The 22,737-nt window shown below is 39.0% G+C and overlaps 1 long non-coding RNA gene across 5 annotated transcripts in view; it reads right to left on the bottom strand.

Annotated features, from left to right (window-relative positions):
• Window positions 1-7,205, bottom strand: part of LOC118968527 (uncharacterized) — a 250,437-nt gene extending 243,232 nt beyond the window's left edge. Inside the window, exon 1 of one of the 5 annotated variants that reach the window (XR_012120563.1) lies at window positions 6,713-7,205. This is a non-coding gene — a long non-coding RNA (uncharacterized lncRNA). The remainder of the gene's footprint in view (window positions 1-6,712) is intronic. The other 4 variants (XR_012120564.1, XR_012120565.1, XR_005056260.2 and 1 more) reach the window with 4 other exon arrangements.
• Between the last annotated feature and the right edge of the window lie 15,532 nt (window positions 7,206-22,737).

The following is a 22,737-nucleotide window of genomic DNA, read 5'->3' as shown; positions in this document are numbered from 1 at the left end:
TAAAAATTCTTATTTGAACTCAAAATCCACTGAGATTCTTTCCTATTTCTTTTTGAGATTTGCAGATTCCATAAAAAAATCAAGGCATTGGAAATACAATTGTCCTGCACATAAGAAAAAAGAAGGAAAAAATTAAAATAGTAATTATCATAGACTCTGGATAATAAATATAGCCCAAAACTTAAAAAAAAAAAACTTGCATTCTTTCTCTGTCCCTTGAAGTTGTAAATCTTATCATGTCTTTGAAATATAAACCTCTCCAGTAAATAAACCCAAACATTGCCCACAGAGACTGAAGAGCCTTTTTATTTTTTTTATTTTATTTTTTTTTGGTATCATTAATCTATAATTACATGAAGAACATTATGCTTACTAGGCTCCCCTCTTCACCAAGTCCCCCCCCACAAACCCCATTATAGTCACTGTCCATCAGTGTAGTAAGATGCTGTAGAATCACTACTTGTCTTCTCTGTGTTATACAGCCCTCCCCATGTCCCCCACACATGCTAATTGTAATGCCCCCTTTCTTTTTCCCCGCCCTTATCCATCCCTTCCCACTCATCCTCCTCAGTCCCTTTCCCTTTGGTAACTGTTAGTCCATTCTTGGGTTCTGTGATTCTGCTGCTGTTTTGTTCCTTCAGTTTTTCTTTGTTCTTATACTCCACATATGAGTGAAATCATTCGGTATTTCTCTTTCTCTGCCTGGCTTATTTCACTGAGTATAATGCCCTCTAGCTCCATCCATGTTGTAGCAAATGGTAGGATTTGTTTTCTTCTTATGGCTGAATAATATTCCATTGTGTATATGTACCACATCTTCTTTATCCATTCATTTACTGATGGACATTTAGGTTGCTTACATATCTTGGCTATTGTAAATAGTGCTGCAATAAACATAGGGGTGCATCTGTTTTTTTCAAACTGGGCTGCTGCATTCTTAGAGTAAATTCCTAGAAGTGGAATTCCTGGGTCAAATGGTATTTCTACTTTGAGCATTTTGAGGAATCTCCATACTGCTTTCCACAATGGTTGAACTAATTTACATTCCCACCAGCAGTGTAGGAGGGTTCCCCTTTCTCCACAACCTCGCCAACATTCGTTGTTGTTTGTCTTTTGGATGTTGGCCATCCTAACTGGTGTGAGGTGATATCTCATTGTGGTTTTAATTTGTATTTCTCTGATGATTAGTGATGTGGAGCATCTTTTCATGTGTCTGTTGGTCATCTGAATTTCTTCTTTTGAGAACTGTCTATTCAGCTCCTCTGCCCATTTTTTAATTGGATTATTTGCTTTTTGTTTGTTGAGGTGTGTGAGCTCTTTATATATTTGAAGAGCCTTTTTAAATACAGACTGCTATAGAAGTTCCCTTGCCAAAATTAATTTGTAAAAACCTCTTTAACTGGCTTAAAGAAAATTAAGTATTTGTATAAATTAACTATACTCTCAGAAACACAGAAACTAACCCAATTTTTTCAGGTTCACATGATTTGGGATAATCTTTGGTAAATGAAAGCTAGTTTAAGTTGTGGATTTAATTAATACAGACATGTCTTTAGAATTATCAACATTAAATATAATACTTTTATTATACCCAGGCTTACAAAAATCAAATAAGCTCATATTATCCCTGTTAAAAAATTTGTCAGCAAGAAAAATAACTTGATATGATGGCTAACTGCTTTAACACCTTATGAAATCTTCAGGAGTAATCTAAATTTTTTTTAGTGATTTAAATAGATATACATGGCTAAGAGTTTCTAGGTGAACTTTTTAGCAAATTGTTTCCCAAATCTTTTGCTTACTCAAAACCTTAAAGTTTTGCTACATTAAGTTAAATAATGAACTAAATAATGATCATAAATCAAATTCACTGGATATATAGATCATCTCCAAATAAAATAAAATGCTGAAACATTAGTAAAAATAGAGTCATCCACTTTTGACTTCTTTGCAGAAAAACTAAAGATATTTGGGTCTATTAATAAACTTGTTTTGTGCCACACTGAAAAAAATTACCATGAGGAAAAATATACTTCTATAAATTCTATAAATTATGTATTTATAAATTTGCCAATCTATTTAGGATGCTAATAGACAATAAACAATTCACAATTCTCCTGCTTCCCAGAAAGCAAAGATTACAAATAGAAAACTGAAAGAAGAGCTGAGATTAAAGAAGAGATCCACTACTCTGCTCACTTCAGGGCTGGCAGACAAGGTGCAAGAGCAGGATCATAAATTGGAAAATTTAGTATGTCATTTTGCAAATTTAGGAGGGTGCAAAATGCCACAGATTAAAATCTGGGCACCTGTGAGAAAGCCTGATTAGGACACTAAGAGGTGGAATCTCTGGGAAAGTGATGAAAATGAAAAGAAGGGCATTATGGTAATTGAGGAGAAAACAGATTAAAGTTTTTTGGGGTTGAGGAAAACAGGATGTATGTTGTCTGTAAGAAAAGGTATCAGGTAGACAGTGATTCCATTGGGGTATGGGTGGGGACGATAATATGGGTAAATGTAGTAGCCACATTGTTTTTTCATGTGAAACCTCCATAGGAGTGTATATTGATCATACCTTAATAAAAAAATTTTAAAAAAAAGAAAAGGTATCAGGAACGGAAATGAATTTTTGTGGAAGGAAGAAAGTAATTTTGTCCTAAAGTAAAATGAGGGTCCAGAATAAGAGAGGAAAATGATAGGACAAAGCCTAAATAAATATAGTAAAATGCAGAAGGGTTGTATATGGGGAATCTTGAGAAAGGAATTTTATGTGTGGTCAAGCTGACTAAGATTGGAATGGATTTACTTTAAATTATTTTGAAAAGGAAGATTTTTAATTATCAAAAATATACAGGTACAAAATTAGAATTCAGTTTTTTCTCTGTTAAAAGGACAATGTTTTCTTAGATTATTGGTCTGTTCTTAATTTTTTAATTGTAAACAAAGGTTTTCCTTTACCTTTCAAGTAACCTGCCTAGAAAACAAGTTTCATGTTTTTTCAAAATAATCTTATGTGCTTTTGTTATCTTTATCATAAGGTCTTTGATGATTTAGGTAAACCTAATTTTCTCAATGTTAACAGCCAAATTTCATTCAGAACTATGTAATCCTCTAAATTTGCCTTTTAAATCTTTTACTGTGACTTTGGTTAAATAGATAATTCTCTCCCCATATACAAAGGGGGATTTCACACTAATCAGGCTTATTTGGCATGTTAAGTATGGGAAGCATTTTCAAATAAGAAGTGATGCTAAACTTTCTTTAGGGTGTATTTGTATGAAATTCCTAAAATTCTGATACATCCTCATATAATGTTATGTCATAACTTTAAAATGTATGTCACAGAAATAACTAAATTCCATTGGCAATTACATTATAATAAACTCTCATCTGATCTTTAACCATTGCCATTTTTAAGTCTTTTGTCATTTACAGACAATTATTAGTTTACTCTGATGCTTTTATAAATATGTCTCATCTTCAGAGAAATTCATGGAAAAGACCCCTGCCAAGTACACTAGAATATAGGTTTCTAATAATTTTAAGATCATAATACTAAATGGAGTAAGAATTTTTAAAACTGATGAATTCATAAAACTCCTAACAAAAGATGAAGCAAAACAAGTATTAATTACATAAGACTGAATGAATTGATAATTATAATTTTTATGACATCATTTAAGACATTGCTGGGGTTCTTGGTATTTTATTTTCCACATTTAAAGCACCGTTTTTTTTCTCTCAAATTTTAAGTTAATGTCTTTTCCTTATCTGATCCCTCCAGAATTTAGAACTCATTATTCTTTTATTTATTTATTTATTTATGTATATATATATATATATATATATGCATAAGTTCAATAAGAATCTGTTCTTCCTGTAATAGGAAACAACTAGACAAGTCCTTGGCTTGGCTTGGCTTTTTAGCCGAAGAGACTTTAAAAGTCTAATCTGAGATTCCTTATGGAAAAAAATCCAGCAAAGAAGAGTTAGAAGAGCCTATACAGTCAAGCACTATTTTTGCTGCACTTATGTAAATCATCAAGCCAGGTCTATTGAAACTACACTTAATTTGCAAACAAATTAGTCTTACTATAGTCATCACTAATAGAAATGGGGATAACTATAAAGAGAAAAATTATATTTCAATAATACACCTTTATGGGTATCAGATTCTAGTACTGTTAATTGTCTTTGGGGCTTATTTTCTACCTGTAAACTGGATTGAGTCCTGTACTCTTCTAATTTCCTCCAATATATGACTAGAACCTTCAAATTAACATTTCCAATTTTCTCCCACTCTTTTGACTTGGAATCACTTCAAAACTAAAACTGCCCTTTTCCAAAGCTACTCAAATTAAAAGAGTTTGATACAAACTTCAGAGAAATCACAACAGCTCACAAATGGATAATTTTCATGCCTCTTGCTATGTGGCCACATAGGAAGATCACTAGAGACATTCAAACTGCAAACCAAGAAAATCTATCAGATTGCTGCTGCCTGCCATCACTCCACTTGAGAATGTTTAGAACCTGACTTCTAGAAATGTCTTCAGTTGGCCGCTCTCCAAATCTCAGAAACTGAATTTACAATTTGCTTGGACTATTAGCCTTTGTTCTTTTTTTCCACAGAAATACCTTCTCCCCAAATAAACTAAACCATCCACCTTAGAGGTATACAACTAAGATTCTTCATTTTTCAATCCTCTTGTTCAAAGGAGGCCACTGAAATTCCATAAGATTTCCCTCCCCATGGAACACCCTCATCTTCATGAAAAAAGACCTCTGTGGATGACCCTCCTCAGCTCCTGGGAACACATAATACAATCCATCTATAAAGTACTAAGCAAAAATTAACAAATAACACCTGAATGACATTATCTGTGAGCAAGAGCACCTACAGGTTGTCAGATCCACCTTGCTGACTGAGAGATCACCCTTACACTCCCTTTCTTTGACATGCAAATATTCCTTAGATAACATCCAGTGTGGAACAATTAACACTGTCCCCTGGGGACAGCTTTAATTCCAGCAATAATACTCATATGTTGGCCCCTGCTCTACTGGGAATATAGGCTACCCTGCATGCAGACCCTTCTTCCTTACCTCTATAAATTAGCCCCCCTACACACCAAGTGGTGCAGAGATCTATGCGTCCTGCCGCTGCCCAGGGCAAGCTTCTGTAGGTAAGAGCCTCTCGATAAACTTCTACTGAATTCCAGCCTCTTTCTTTGGTCTCACAGCCCCTTTGGCTTTTGAGAGTTCGTTTGCTTATACCTCCCTCAAGTGCAACAGACCTAATTGATCAGCAATGCTTTCTGTGAAAGATCTTGATCAAAAGAGAGAAATGTGAAAGAAATTGTGCAACTACCCCTATTCCATCCCAGCAGGAGGCTCAAAGATTCTCCAGTCACTCAGAAAACAAAACTCCTTTGGCCACTTTCAGGCAGAAATTCTAGTCTGCTCAAACAGCTGATCTCCAAACACTCATTCAATGAAAATGTCTCTATTTACCTGGTTGGGACTACCTCTGCTGGGAAATCTGCTAAGGATGAGGTAAATGGGGCATAGACAGTCCTCCTCTGCTATCTTGCCCCTGCAAGGGCCAGTGGAGGGCAGGGAAGGAAAGAGGTAGGGACACCCAGGTCTTCCTATGCTGTGGGTGTAATCTGAAAGCAGGCCTCAACACAGCAGACGCACAATTACTGGCTCTTCATCCTCATGGGGACCCTCCTCCCTGCGGAGGACTCTGCCGTAGTCACCAGTATAGGAGGGATTTCCTCCAGCTGACCACCAATGCTATCCTCTCAGCTCGTTTCCCCTACTGTCCACTTCCAGCCTCTAAACGCTGGGTTCACCTTGTCCTCCAGGAGATCCTCTTTTTTTAAGGTAACCCAAGTCCCACATCCTCTTCCATGGGTCCTCACCTGGTCACACTGAGTTAGAGCAGGGAAATGGGACAACGGTCATGCTATTGTAAAATCTACTTAGTCTGCAAAAAAGGCCCACTCATTCTTTAATTTCATCACATACTGTTCTTCCTCTTCTTCCAGTCCCTTAATCAATTAACTAACTTTGTAACCAGGATGAAAAGCAGACCTCCAGAGCATATATCAACCCATGAGGATAAAGAATGCCAAGGTGCTGGGAGACTCAGAACTGCAGCCCTTCAGTCTTGTCCTTTAGCAGCCTGCCCTGAGAAGTTCTCCCTTCCTTGCTTTGGAAAGTTCACAGAACATAATCTTACTTCATCCAGTGCTCCACGGCTCCCCCAAGTTCTGGGGTGGTAGGGTTTTCATTCTGAGCCATGCAGATCAAGCGGACCCTGGACACCAGGTGATCCTGGCTTTAGCAGTTGGCAGGGGACTTGCCCAATGCCGAGGAGTCCAATGAACTTTCCTTCTCTCCCTCTGTCCTTCCATGCTTTCCGCTGTCTGCATGGCTGCCCAAATAAAGGGTCACTCTTCCTGGCATAATGCAACTCTGACATTTACTACTACTCTCATTTTAATGAATTCGCTTGTACTTGGCACTTGTTTGACCTGTTTGCAAATTATTTCCGGAGCAGGTCCAGAGCCATTGTGGTTGAGGTTTCACTAGCCGGCAAGAGAGACCTTCCCGGGCAGGCTGCTGGGGCCCCCGGCTGCTGCCCAGCAACACCGCCTTAGCTGCCCTGCCAGTGGGGGGACCGCCTCCACCATCACCTTCTCACCTTGCTGTGCCGCTCTGGCCTCTAGGAAGCAGGTGAGCACCCCTTCACCTGAAACTCTGAAGGTCCCTCATTTGGCTTGTGAGCCTGGTGGAGCTGTCCTTCCCCTCCCCCAGGAAGGCACGGCAGCTCTCTCTCCAGAGGATTCTCACCGCCACTCCCACGGTGATTCATCTCCCAGAGCACATGAGGGGCAGACAGTGGCAACACCAGTTCCTCAGTCTCCTAGCATGTCCCGCACCCGCGGCCCTACGTCTCACAAGGAGGTGGGGACATCTGTCACCTGTCGTGGTATCTGAGGACACAAAAAAAAAGTTACCTCAAGCATTAGTCAGACTCTCTGTCACAAGAAAAAAGACTCACTCAACCCATCCTAACAACATTCCTGGAAATAAGGAATACTAAATGCTACAGCAGATCGAGGGCGGCTGTACCCAAACCTCGCAATGGCACTGGAAGGCCACTCAGAGTGTGAACAGATCTAATAACCAGAAGCTCTCCTCGCCCCCCCTAGCAAAGGAGTGCCCAGGCTCCTCTGACGTGGGATAGAGCTTCCTGTTCCTGCTGCCATCCCTCCTTTTGCTTCCACCCACATGCCAGCTCCTACTCTAAACTGTTGCACGGAACATGGTGTTATAAAAGATGTTAACAGGTGAGAGTTCTGTTTTTAAGTAAGCCTGGGAAACACTGGGTTAACATTAGACAGTCTTGTTACAGTAGGATTCTCAGAGTCTTTAAAATGCTAAGCACCATGTGACTCTCCAAGAGGGGATATAGATGCGCTGGCCTAGGAAACTCCATTTAAGGACCTCCTGTTAACTGCTGCAAGACATAGCTCAGGCTACATGGCTGGAAGCCATACATGCCCTTCATGTACCTCTTACCTTCGGCTTATTCATGATTTGATGCCTTGTGACATCTGCACACTACCATCTCTCATTATTTTCAGCCCCTGCTCCCACCACCAACCATCTCTATCTCAGTCCTATTAAAGACAAGAACCAGTGTTGTCGCCCTCAAAACAATTTGGCAGATCCTTGGTCTTGAGCCATCTTACAGGCCATGGACCAACCTGCAGCCTGACTCGCCTTGGCCTTGGGGTTCACCCCTGACCCAAAGAGCAGAAAAAATATGATCTCCTACACTTAGCAGGAGACCATAAAGGGTACACCACCACAATGGTCCATCCTATAAACACCAGTCTCTCTAATCCCTTTGTGATAGGCAGCCATTACCTGAGGTATAACCAGGAGACATAAATAAATGTTTTTCAAGGTGCCTGAGAGTCCTTCCCAAGCCCAGTGAAGTATTCTACAATCTGAATGTGACCAGGATCCATATTAATGCCTCTAAGTTTCTTCACCAAATAGGTGAGTGACATAAGTATATAAAGCATTTTAAAGTGTGGTATAGAAGATATAGTACTATAGAAGATACAGAGTATGTTTTAAGTATACATGGTATTTATATTTACGTATATAACATTGACTTCATCCCTTAACCCACTGTGTAACTTGTATGTCAAAGCTAAAATATATTTCTGTGATTTTGATTTCTGTTTACCCATGTGCATAAAGTCTTTCATGGCTAGTGGCAAACCAATAGTAAATGATTTTTTTAACTCAAACCATCCGAAGTAAAAGAATAAATGCAAAACAGTTTTGTAGGCTTCTGTTTTTTTAAATGCTTATTTACAACACTGAATTTAAAATGCCTGTGGGTGGGCTCTGGTCTTCCTGGCATGTGCTTATGCAGCCCTGTTCCTATTAAACAGCTCAGCCCTCCTCGTCTTCACCTAGCAGTCACATTCAGCCCATGTGAGGAGAGACTGGTTCATTAATCTCATTCCACAAATTGGATCACAAGAATGCACCTTCAATTATGAGAACCTAAGTTGGCCAATGTGATCAAAGGTCAATTTAAAGTCATGCACTCTTCCAGTTGCTCCTTCATAGGGTCATTTGTGAGCTGTGTGATTAACACGCAGTGGTAAGATGGAGAACTCGCCAGCCAGGAGAGTTTAGTGTAGTGTAAAGTGTATGGGCCTAGAGTTAGACAGACAGACTAGCTCCATGACTTTGAGCAAGAGCATTAGAGTGTCTAAGCATCTGCTCCCTTGTCCATAACACCGTGTCACATGTAATGTTTCTACAAAGGCTGTGTACATAAAGGAATGCCCTGTGCCCAGAACACAGAGGCCACTTAGTAAACAGTGGTGATGAGATGATAGTAGTATAGATATCTCTTGGGTTGTTTTCTGTCTACTCACCTGCCTTTTCTCCATATTCTAATAATAACACCCCCATTTTTTTAGTAACTGCCCTCCTCCCCTTCCTGTTCTATGTGGTTTTGAATGAACCTCCAATCACAGTGTCCTGCCTCTTGACCATATGGATGGACTTCTGATCCAGGCCTTTGTAATCCATGTTCCCCTTCCTCCTGACCCCAGGATTGAGGGGTTGGGTGAGTGGAGGCAGGAAGGACAAATGAGTAAAGCAGAGTCTTTCCTCAGGATCTTATAAAAAGGTGTTGAGAGAAAGAAGCCATCATTCCTCTGGCGTGGCTGGGCTGGAATGATAAAAGCTCAGAGCTGTCTGTAGCCAAGCCACCTTTCACCTCCTGCACACAGGGAACACATCTTAAATAGGAGAGAAAACAGCCAACAAAGAGAATAGCAAAACAGCAAGGGACAGAAAATAATAATAATATTTCTATCCCTGGATCCAGCTCCACCCCTAGATTTACCAGTGAAGTAAGTCAATAAATTCCCTTTGTGGCCTTAAGCTCACTTGAATTGAGTTTTTGCCCTTTCATTTAAAACACTCCTATCAAATATAAATATACTTTTTTTAAAAAGAAAGAAAAAGAGAAAAAGTACTAGAAAAGAAGGCATAGAAGCAATACCCAGAGGCATCTGCACATTCATTCCAGTAAAGAAATCAGAAGCCAGTAGGTGCTGTATCACTGTGACACTGAAATGAGCCACAGCTGAAGTGTCAGAGCACTAAATCAGAGTCAGGGAACTTGCTGGAAGACAGGAAATACCAATGTGTCGTCACTGAGGTTTCTTGCCCACAGCTTAGTCAGTGGAGGGAGGAAGGTGAACCCTGATCTGTTTCCTTGACCAGAGTTTCTCCCCTCTCCTCCCAGGCCATCCCAAGACAGGGTGACAGTGGCCAGCAAAGCCAGAGAAGTTGGTAGGGACCAATACTACGAGGGCCTCACTGAAATATAAAGGGGCTTGGGTTTTCTCCAGTAAGCCACAGGAGCTGTTGAAAATTTTTAAGAAGGGGAATTACATCATGATCTTATGTTTCTGAAGGCTTTCTCTGGTCTGAGGGTAGTGCCTGGACTGGAGGAGGACAAAGCTGGAAGCAGGGGAACCACGTCAAAGTTTTAGTAACAATTAAGTAAGTGCTTGACTGAAGACAAGGCAGCAATGACCAGGAATAGAGAATGTATGCTTAGCAGATCAAATCTACGAGACTTGGTAACTGATTGTATGGAATGAGGTGGAGGCATGGAGGCAGAAAGAAGGAAGGAACCCAGACCATACAATTACCAACCGACTTCAGGGATCCAGGAAGAAGGTGTGGATGAGGCGTGGTGTACAAGAAGGAGTTCGTGTTGGAATGTGCTCAGCTGCAGACTCCATGGGGATATCCAGGCAGACATGTCCAATAGAAACTGGGCCACTGGAGTCACTGCCTCTGTGGTCATGGGCATGCTACTTAACTTCCTAGAGCGCCAGTCTCCTGATTTGTCAGATAATCTTCTCTCATCCGAGATTTTAATTAACTTGTCCAAGTCTGCCCAGCATAAAACATCATCCTTAAATAGAAAGAGCTGAGAGAGGGTCCTAATTACTCTGATGGGTGAGACCCTTAGGAGGTCATTGGTCCTGGGAAAGCCTTCTACCCATGCCCCAACTCCTGTCTTATCCTAGGGAATCCCAAAGAAAGACTTGAGTAGCCCAGGCTTTGCCCTGAGGGTTTCATGCAACTCAGTCTACTTAAAGGTTTGGGCCCTCTTTTTGGTCTCTGTCTGTGTTCCTTCTGACTGGAACACCCTTCTTCCACTGGTTTGCCTAAGGAACTCCTTTTCATCCTTCAAGACTTACTTCTATTATAATGCTAGGTGATACCACCTGAAACAATCTGAATTTAGACACCACTGAGGTGTGTGCCACGTACTAAACTTTAATCTCTCAGCTCAGCTCCAAACCCATTTCTGCTTGGTCTGCAGTTCTCTGCTAGGCTCTGTTCTGCTGGAGGGAGACTCTGCTCAGCAAGTCCTGTGAGCATCACACCAGCAATGCTTCTGTCCCCTGCAGCAGTATTTCAGTCCAGTTTTCCAAAGCCTGTAATACTAGCCTCAAGCCAACTGTTGCTTCCTTCCCAGAGGTCTGGTTCTCAAGCCCACAGGGCCTCTTCTCTGAGCTGAGAGACTGATCCCAGCAAAGCTGCGCCTCCTCCTCTGAGGTCTGAGCTCAACTCCACAGGGCTCCTCTTCCATGTTCCTAAGGTGCAGTAATTCGTCTTTGTTTCCCAAACCCTGCAAGTTCTAGCTGTTTCCTGTCACTGCTATCTCTGTGATATCTGGCTGCTCTTTTCCTACCTTTTTGGTTACCCAGTTAACAAATTTATATCTAGTTAGCAGTCTATATAGTAAGTTCTCTTTGTTCAAATAATTGATATGGTTTCTGACTCCTGACTGGACAATAATGGTACAAGGTGTTTTTAATGTAAGCATATAATTGGCTTGGATCTATACATTTTACAGGATTCATGACTCATCTTTGACTGACAAGACTCAACTCCTGAGTGTCTGGCCACCCTTAATGTGATTATGTAGCCCAACCCTTAAATGCCTGGCCACCTTGATGTAATTGGGCTGCTCAGCCCATCTGCATGAATTCTTTCCAGAGTCTGGAACCCACCAGCTGGCCCCAGGCAATGGGGGCCAATGGGATGGCCTAAGGTGGTGTGCCCACAGGGCCTCTCTTTCCAGTGGCAGGATAAGAAATAACCAGGCTTTGTCCAATATACATGGTCCAAGGAAACATCGCCACCTTCCCTTCTCTACTGTCAGTATGGGTGGAACCTTGCCCTTCTGCCTAAAGACCTCCATCCTTCCCCACTGAGTCTAGGAAAGCAAGAAGCAGCATAAATTTTCTTGTACTCGACCCATACTCCATGCATTTGTGTCTCATCAAGAAGGTCTTTTCACTTGGAGGGGAAAAACTGATCTGTGTCCAGTTCGACCTCCAAAACCAACCAATTAGTCCTGAACTAGATGAATGCAAAAGATAGCTAAGACAGTGCCCATCCTCAAGCACCTTCAGTTCACTGGTGAAGACAGACAGTAGGTTTTTTATTAGGATACAGATTTGGTTACATGAAGCAGAGATCCAAAATTGCAGTGAGTTAAATAAGTTTACTTCTACTTCATGAAAGAGCCCAGAGATAGGTGGAAGGCTGGCAGGTCTGCCCTATTCCATGAGATTGTCCAGAGACCAAGCCTCTTTCTATCTTGTTGTACCACCATCCCCTGAGGGTCACCATTGACCACAGATCTAAGATGACTGGCTGTCGTGTTCACCTTCTACTCAGCAAAGTAAAGGAAGAGAAAAGAGGGCATGCCCTTTCCTTGGAAGCTGCACACACCCCACTGGCCAGAGTGGAGTCACATGGCCACAACTAGTACAAAGGATGCAGAGAAATATAGCCTTTATTTTCAGAGCAACCATGTGCCCAGCTAAAAATCAGAAATTCTATCTTTACAGAAGAAAGAGAAAAACAGACATTGAGAGCAACTAGTGGTCTGTATCCTAACAGATGATTATAATAATGTGGTAGGTGGTGTATACAGAAGATGGGGTATAGTGATGAGAGGGCCTGAGAAAGCTTGAAAGGATAGAAAGAACACATAGCAGAGATTTCTAAAATGCAATATTCCCACCTGCTGACAAGGTCCAGATGTATGGGCGGCTAGAGAAGCAAGACTAAGAGCATTAGACCTGAGAAAGTCAAAGATTTTCACTATAGAATGTTGAGTAATTGTTTACATGGGCCTTGAACCTCACTGGAATAATAAATGCTATGTGCTAGTGTGGAGAGAAATACTGCACAGGAGGCTAGGCAATTGACCAGACATAAGTAATAGAGGTGAGGAAAGAGTCAAAGACTGCTCTGAATTTTTATTCTTGGGAAAAGGTACAATGAAAGTCCTACCCACAAAAACAGGTTGTTTGGGATGAGGTCCATTTTTCATATACATCACATGAGGTTACAGTATGAGACTTCAAAAAACAAAAAGATTTACCCTGAGTCTAGAAAACGGAGTTACAAAGAGTGCCTATCTCTGAAGATAATGTTGCCAATCATAAAATGTTGTACATGAAGAGACAGTGGTCAGTGGCCTGGTTTGAACCTATTTGGGGATCAGCAGAAATGTAGACAAATATGCCAACTTGTCTAAAAGACTTTAGTGCTTTCTAGGGAAAAACAAGTCATGCTGTGCTTTTGCTAAACTTTGCATAAGTTTGTATATGAATCTGTATATGTTTGATGAATTGATGGAAGACCCAAACTGAAATTTATTAGTTAAGAGGCTAAGGATTTTCTTGCAAGTAAACCTGTCCTAAAAGGAAGGAGCCTGGCACCATGAACTAATGCCATAAAGAAATTTTGGTTATTAGAGGCTGGGCTGGGGTGATGCTGAGAGCAGTACAGTGTGAGCAGTTTGGATTTAGTGATTAAGATAGTGGACTTTGAGGTTAGGTTGCCAGTATCAGCAGGTAACCTTGGGCCAATAATTTAGCCTCTGAAGCCTCAGTTTCCCCCTCTGTAAAATGGAAATAATAAGAGAATGTACAATTAAAAGTAATAATTATTAAGGGGCTTATCACATAGCTAAGCACATAGTAAGTGCTTGATAATTAACCATCTATACTAATAACAATGGCACTCCGCAGGCCCACCCCCAGTGGACCCATACCTGAGTCCTATGGAATACAGGTGGCAGAGGAAGGAAAAAGTTCTGGTGGTGCACTTTGGCAAGTAGTACTTTGCAACCCCTCTAGCAGAGAGAAACGCCAAGCTCCAAGATGAGAAGGCATTCTTCCCCACTCACAGATGCCACACAGCTCTGGCTCTGTGAAAACCCTGGGGCATCAGTACTCAGGGCTCAGACAGGTGGCACTGGGACCCAGCAGGAGACAGCAGGACCCAGGCTGGAGAGTGTTCATTTATATGCACATGGGAGAAACCTTCTGGAGACATCCAAAAATATTTCACAGGGTGAAGTCCTGATGGAGTGGGTAGGATAGGAGCCAATGGCATTTGTTTTGGGTCATTATGATTGAGGAGATGCCATTTGTACTAACAGGCAGGTATGTCAGGTCATATGAGAATGTTGCCTGAGAGCCAACCATTGCTGCAAATTGTATCATTGTACCCGGGCTGGACATCAAGATAACATCTTCTCTTCCTCCAACTACTTTTACATGTTAATATCAAATCCAGTTTATCCTTGATTCCATGCTTTAAAGGACATGCCAGTAGGCTTTCACTTTGGACAAGCCACAAGCACAGAGCTTGGCTCCAAGGATTCCTCACACTCATAAGTGATGACTTCTTTAAGTGAGAATAATCCAAACTATTGCATCCTCATTTCAACCAGTGACAAAGGTATCCTTCAATCCTGGGACATAAAAAAAAATTAGCTTTGGTTTCTCCCAACAGAGCTTGCCAAGAGTTTTGGTCAATTATGCTTGAAGGATGAGACAGTTTAAAGTATCCCAGAGGGTCACCAATAACAGACATTTCCTTTTCTCTCAAATTCATTAAAAGGGAAACCAAATGTCTTGGCTAAGGAAAGAGCCAACTCTCTACTAAACTCGTAGAAAAATCCTCTTGGCCAATCCAGAGTCCCTTGAATAAAAGGGAAGTGTAAGGCCATGGCTTTTGCAGAAAACAAATTGGTTCAGTCAAAGAAAGACTGTAGCTCTGACAAGGAAAAAAAATGACATGCTCAAGAGAAGATGAATTTTTACCGTATTTCATTATAAAGGACAACAATGAAAGAAAAATGACTTCATCAATCCCATTCTAGAGCCCTGGTGAGACTAAGGATAAAAGAAGAAAGCCCCTGGAACTGGCTCCCTGTCATACAAGTTGCATCCATCAAGTCAGGGTGGCTTCAGAAGGGCACATGCAGTCACAGCTGACAGTGGATAAATCACAGTTATCAAGACCTTATTAGCTATCACCCCAGAGTTAAAGAGGGTCATTTGCCTCTCCTGGGTAGCAATCAATTGTTTTGAATGGGCTACAACTTTTAAGGCCAAGGTCAAGGTGTGGTGATGGAAAATCAGGTTAGATATCATAAATCCTCTAGCACCAATCCTTCTTCTCTGAACAAAAGTGTTATAAACTATTAACTCTGAAGACAGGTTTGTGGGAAATATAACAGAATCCAAAATCATAGTGAACTTTCTGATGGATGATACAGTACACCAGAAAAACCTACAAAGATTGAACTTTCTTCACTTGATAAGAAAACTGAATCCATCCTGCCTTTGATGCACATGGCTAATTATTCAGACAAGCAAGTACTCATCAAAGGGGGGAAAGACACTTTAGAAAAGGGTCCTCTTGTTTCTCCTCTTCTTTCTCTTGCTGATTCAAGGGAGCCCAGGCCCCAAAGGAATGGCTCACATGCTCACAGCCATGAGGTGGGCACTGACTGAAATGAAGGGATAATTCTGTCATAGTGTCTTTTTGTCTTTAATCACCAAGAAACAACCTACCAAAAAAATAAAGAGAAAAAAATGTAATTCTCAACTGCCCAAATAAAAGATGTGTTGAAACCTTTTAGAATTGTCAGAAAATATTAACTAGTGGTAAACCTAGGTAAAGGGTTTATAGTGTTACTCGCACCATTATTTCAACTTTTCTGAATGACTGAAATTATGCCAATTAAAATTCTGGGAAAATAATATTGTCATAATTGGTACTAAAGTAAAAGTAGCTGTAGTTTAATTCATAAAAATAACATTTTTTTTCCTTAAAGAGTGGTTACCTTTTTACTGGCATAATAAATAGTTTCTATTTTTATGTACCCTGTTTTTATACCCAGCATTGTACCAACTAGAAATATCTCTAAGTCAGCATTTTCATACCGATCACAACAAATATTCAATGAATTAACCAACCTGTGTCCTTGTTTGGCAATTTCAAAGAACTTTGAAGACAGAAAAGCAAAAATTAATGTCATCTCCAATGAGCATCTTTAACATAGTTGAATCAAGGAAGAAAAACATGAATCAGTTTTCTAAACTTTGTATGAAGCTGAAAAAACAAAGTTTTATTAAGCCTATGAGAAATTACATATTTCTCAAATGAGTCTTAGAGACTGTTCTTGAAAATCAGTGAAAAATGAGAATGAATATGATAAATTCCCCAGACCCAGGAAGGGAAACAGGAAAATGTAAATCCAAAATTGTCTCTGGATTCCCAGCTAGTTGAACAAACCTTGACAGTAAATCAAATTTTTCTTCAGATAAAACTGCATTTTTCTATAGATTACTAAATAGACAAAAGCAAAATGTTTCAGAAGCACATTGGCATGAAAACTGCCAAAGGTTCAAAATGTATTACTTTGTAATCTCCCATTGCTTTCTCCCACTACTGTTGAACACTTATCTCCTAAAATGATCCACTGGAAATGCTACATTTAGCATCCATTATTACATCTCAAAGTCTCACTAGCCTACATATATTTCTAACTACTCAGTGACGATTTATATCTGCTTTAGTAATCAGCCATAAGTATATTTTTTAACCAGAATCTTATTAAAAAATACTGTGATCTTTCACTACCATGTCAAATTAAAAATAAAACAAAATTCTAGTTGCATTGCTAATTTTAATAAGTTTTAGAAGATTTGGGGGATGGTATAAAAGCTTCCTAGATTTACTTACATTTTTACATTATTTATGCTGAGGATTTAGTGAAAACAGATAAGCATCTTTAAGGGAAAAATTGTTCTGGAAATACAGGGTTTTTTTGCTAGCTAAACTTTAATGTAAATAATTAAGTGGGCTTTTGCTTTCCAGGCTCCTAACTAGAGGACGATGTATCAGAGATTAAAAATTAGTATGAGAGATGGCAGAAATGGACAGCAGAGGCAAATCCCCAGCAACTCAAAAGGTGGGCAGCCAGTCTATAAATTAAGGATAGATATCTAATAGCTCTACAAACTGATAGGTGAGCCATGAAGCACACCAGGAGATCCTGGAATCTCACAAATACCCAGATATAGGCCTTGCCGAAGAGAAAGCACAGATCCCACCCTCAGAACATTTGAGACTAGCGGAAAACTAAATCACACTGCAAAAAAGTACCCCCAAGTTCAAAGACAGATTAGACTGAGTCTTCCACTCAAATACCCTCATATTTACCTATGTGAAGGTAAAAGTTATTTATTCCAGGTTCTACTATTCTTTTATATTAAATGCCCAGAATGCAATTAAAAGTCACAAGACACATAAAAACAAGAAAATATGACTGATGGTCATTAAAGGAAATAGTCAATAAAAACAGACCCAGAGAAATCTCAATGTTGAAATTATCATACTGGACTTCAGATAACTGTGATAAAAATTCTAAAGTAGTTACATGGGAAAGTTGGAAACATGTTTGAAGAGATGACAATTTAAACAGAGACATGCAAACTATTTTTAAAAAGAATCTAATGTAAATGTTAGAAATGAAAAACTGAGGAATTCCACTCCTAGGAATTTACCCTAAGAATGCAGCAGCCCAGTTTAAAAAAGACATATGCACCCCCCATGTTTATTGCAGCACTATTTACAATAGCCAAGAAATGGAAGCAACCTAAGTGTCCATCAGTAGATGAATGGATAAAGAAGATGTGGCACATATACACAATGGAGTATTATTCAGCCGTAAGAAGAAAACAAATCCTACCATTTACAACAACATGGATGGAGCTAAAGGGTATTATGCTCAGTGAAATAAGCCAAGCGGAGAAAGACAAGTACCAAATGATTTCACTCATTTGTGGAGCATAACAACAAAGCAAAACTGAAAAAAACCAAGGGAAAGGGGTGGGGAGGCTGGGTGGAGAGGGAGGGATAAGGGGATTAAGGGGCATTATGATTAGCACACATAATGTAGGGGGGGTCATGGGGAAGGCAGAATAGCACAGAGAAGATAAGTAGTGACTCTATAGCATCTTACTACACTGATGGACAGTGACTGCAATGGGGTATGTGAGGGGGACTTAATAAAATGCATGAATGTAATACCCACAATGTTGCTCATGTGAAACCTTCATAAGATTGTATATCAATGATACCTTAATTAATTAATTAAGAAAGGGCTGATTTCCCCCTGGAAGTAAATGTTGGAAGACAATGGAGAAATTTCTATATGTTAATAAAAGAAATAAATAACTGTCAACCTAGAATTCCATATTCAGTGAAAATATTTTCAAAATGAAGATGAAATAAAGATATTCTTAAATAAAGGCTGAGAGAATAGTCTCCTCAAATCTTTACTATGAGAAATGTGAAAAGTAGTTTTCAGGCTAAAAAGAAATAAAACAATAGACTGCTACTACTGGAAAAAAAAATGAAGAGCAAAAGAAAGGATAAATTATCTGAGTAAATGTTTAAAAAATTTTAGAAACTTTACTTTTTTAAAAGACCATCAATTTTTAAAGCAAAATTCAAAAACAGTAAGCTGAGAAATATAAGGCATATGTACTAGTAAAATTTAAGCACCAAGCACAAAAGGATAAAAGAGGTCAATGGTAGCACTGTTGTAATGTCCCTACATTGTTCATGAAATAGTATGATATTATTTGGTACATTGTGATAAAGTAATAATGCATGTAATTTATACATATTATGATAAATTAAACATACATGTAATACGTACTTATCCTCACGAGCAAGTTACTTACCTAAAAAAGCTTTGCCTTAAATTAAATCTGATTTTCCAATAGAAACAATGGCATTGGAAGAGGTTGTTCCTATCCAAGAGCCTAGTATCACAAATCCCATATTTATTTACCCATAAATTATCTATCTATTCAATATAAATCTTCCAAAATGTATATAGACCAAAGTAAAACAACCAAGACATCCATTTTCCATTCCCTAAGTGATATAGTATCCAAGACTTATAGTCCTTATATTGATGTTCCATTTTTTTCTACTACATACAAGAAGATAAAGAAACGCACATAATAAAAATTAAAAAGGTTTAAAGAAATTCAATTTTTTTCTAAAATGTTTTCCTGATCACAAAATTAATGCATGCTTATTTTAAAAATTGATAACTATGTGAGGTGATGGGTGTCAACTAAACTTATTTTGGTCATCATTTTAAAAAATATACACCATTTTACAATATATTCATATATTAAATCATTGCCATATACCTTAAACTAATATAATGTTATATGTCTATTATATCTCCATAAAATTGGAGAAAGAAAAAAAAGCAAACATTCAGAACTATGCAGCATAGAAAGGGAAAGTCACCAAGAACCCCATTCCCTGAAGACAGACTACTACTCACAATTTGGTACATCCTCCTACTTCTTTCTACAGATATACTAACACAAATATGTAATGAGATTGTCAAGTTTAATTTGCTACAATGCATATTAGACACCAAATTAAGAGCCTGTTTTCTAGGCTCCTTCTAGGAACTTACCTTTCCTTTGACTTCAGTTACCATCTATCTGTGACTCCCATATATATGATACATATCTAAGTCTATCTACATATCTATATATGCATCTAGTTCTAAATATATCCTTAGCCCAGATCCATTTCCTGATTATATCTCCATATTCATCAGACTACTAATCTTCCCCACTCATATATTTCACTAACATCAAACAGTATATCAAAAACTGAAATCATTTTCTCCTGTGCCAAATGCATTCATCTCTTTAATTTTTTTATTGAAGTACCATTAATATACAATCTTACATTGGTTTCAGGTATACAGCACAGTAGTTTTACAATTACCCACAATATTAAATCCTCACCCATGCTAGCGCAGCTACTATCTGTCAACATAAGATGTTACAGAATTGGCTATATTCTCCATGCTGCACCACCATCCCTGTGCCAACTTATATTATGATTAAGAATTTCTGTGCCCCTCTATGACCCTCAGCCTCCCTCCAGCCCCTCCCCCATGGTAACCACCAGTCACTTCTCGGTGTCTCTGAGTCTATTGTTGTCCTGTTCATTTTGTTTTGTTTTTAGTCTATAAATAAGTGAAATCACATGGTATTTGTCATTCTCTGACTGGCTTATTTCACTGAGCCTAATACCCTCTAGGTCCATCCATGTTGTTGCAAATGGCAGGATTTCTTTCTTTTTTATGGTTGAATAATATTCCATTGTGTATATGTACCACCTCTTTATCCATCCATTGGTGGCGCTTTGGTTGCTTCCATATCTTGGCTATTGTAAATAATGCAGCAATAAACATAGGGATGCATATGTCTTTTAGAAGGGATTTTGTTTTCTTCAGGTGAATTCCTAGAAGTGGAATTCCTGGGTCAAATGCTATTTCTATTTTTAGTTTTTCGAGGAATCTCTATACTTTTTTCCACAGTGGCTGTACCAATTGACATTCCCACCAACAGTGTGGGAGGGTTCCCTTTTCTCCACATCCTCCTCAACACTTGTTATTTTTTGTCTTTCGGATAGTGGCCATTCTAACCAGTGTGAGGTGATATCTCACTGTGGTTTTAATTTGCATTTCCCTGATGATTAGTTGTTGTGGAACATCTTTTCATGGTCCTATTGGCCATTTATATCTTTTTTTTAATTTTGATATCATTAATGTACAACTACTTGAACATTATGGTTACTAGACTCCCCCTATTATCAAGTCCCCCCTACATACCCCATTACAGTCACTGTCCATCAGCATAGTAAGATGCTATAGAATCATTACTTGTCTTCTCTGTATATACTGCCTTCCTCATGTCCCCACCCCTACATTATGTGTGCTAATCATAATGCCCCATTTTCCCCCTTATCCCTCCCTTCCCACCCATCATTTGTATCTCTTTTTTGAACAAGTGTCTATTCAGTTACTCAGCTCATTTTTTAATTGGGTTATTTGTTTTTTGGGTGAGGCATATACGCTATTAATATATTTTGGATATTAACCCCTCATGAGATGACTCATTTACGAATATATTCTCCCGTACTGTGGGATGCCTTTTTGTTCTGCTGATGATGTCCTTTGCTGAACAGCTTTTTAGTTTGATATAGTCCCACTTGTTCATTTTTTGTTTCCCTTGCCAGCAGAGACATGTCCAGAAAAAAATTGCTCATACTTATGTTCAAGAGAATTTTGCATGTTTTCTTCAAAGAGTTGTATGGTTTTATGTCTTACATTCAGGTCTTTGATCTATTTCAAGTTTATTTTTGTGTATGAAGTTACACAGTAATCCAGTTTCATTCTCTTGCATGTAGCTGTGCAGTTTTCCCAACACTGGTTATTAAAGAAACTGTCTTTACCCCATTGTCTATTCATGGCTCCTTTATCATATATTAACTGACCATATATGTATGGGTTTAGCTGGTCTCTCTATTCCAGTCCATTGGTCTATGGGTCTGTTCTTATGCCAGTACCATACTGTTTTAATTACTGTAGCTTTGTAGTAGAGCTGGAAGTCAGGGAGCATAATGCCCCCAGCTTTGTTCTTTCTCAGGATTGCTTTGGTGTTCATGGTCTTTTGTGGTTCCATAGGATCTTTTGCTCTAGTTCACTGTAAAATGCTCTTGATATTTTGATAGGGATTGCATTGAATCTGTAAATTGCTTTGGGCTTAATGGCCATTTTGACCATATTAATTCTTCCTATCTATGAGCATTTCCATTTCTTTGCATCCTTTAATTTGTGCCGTCTTAGTTTTCAGAGTACAGTCTTTCACCTCCTTGATTAGTTTTATTCCTAGATATTTCATTCTTTTTGATACAGTTGTAAATGGAATTGTTTTCCTGACTTCTCTTTCTGCTAGTTCGCTGTTAGTATATAGGAATGTAACAGATTTCTGTGTTAATTTTGTATCCTGCACCTTTGCCAAATCCAGTTATTAGCTCTAACAGTTTTTGGGTGGAGTCTTTAGGGTTTTCTATATGCAGTATCATGGCTTCTGCAAACAGTGATAATTTTATTTCTTCCTTCCCAATTTGGATGTCTTTTATCTCTTCCTCTCTTTATCTTGTCTGATTGCCATGGCTAGGACTTCCAGTATGTTGAATAAAAGTGGTGAAAGTGGACATTCTTGTCTTGTTCCTCATCTTAGAGGAAAGGCTTTCAGTTTTTCACCATTATGATGATAGCTGTGGTTTTGTCTTTTACGGCCTTTATTATGTTGAGGTACATTCCCTCTATACCCATTTTGTTGAGTTTTTATAATGAATGTCTACATTGATTTTTAATGAGTGGAACTACTAACCACTCCACTGAGTCAGCCAAAAATCTGGTCAGCAACCATGACTTCCATCTCTCCTCTATTCTTAGTGTCTCAATTTTTTCAACTTCTCAGCTCCACTGCAACAAATTTAGTTTTGGCCTCCATGCACCACCTAAATTATTCTAACAGCCTCCTAAATAGTTTTCCTACCAGAGTCTTTACCTCCTCCAATCCATGTTCAACATGGTAACCAGGGTGATCTTTCTAAAATCATCACTCCCTCATTTAAAAAATTTTCAGTGACTCCCTGTTGCTCTCAGATAAAGTCCACACTCCGTAATATGACTTATAAAGTCCTTTATCATGTACAGCCCACTTAATTCCTGCATGATCACCCTATATCTGATCCTTTCCTCCAGTCCCTGTACTAGTCACTGTCACGATTTATCAAGTTGCTTAAGACAGAAACCAGGGCTCTCTCCTCCCTGCCACCCTCCACATATAATTAGTTACTCCATCTTGTTGTTTCTACCTCCAG

This window comes from Manis javanica, chromosome 8 (assembly GCF_040802235.1).
Source record: "Manis javanica isolate MJ-LG chromosome 8, MJ_LKY, whole genome shotgun sequence".
In the NCBI taxonomy this organism is placed as follows: domain Eukaryota; kingdom Metazoa; phylum Chordata; class Mammalia; order Pholidota; family Manidae; genus Manis; species Manis javanica.
The sequence above is the reverse complement of the archived record's forward strand: the minus strand, read 5'-3'. Positions and strand labels throughout refer to the sequence as shown.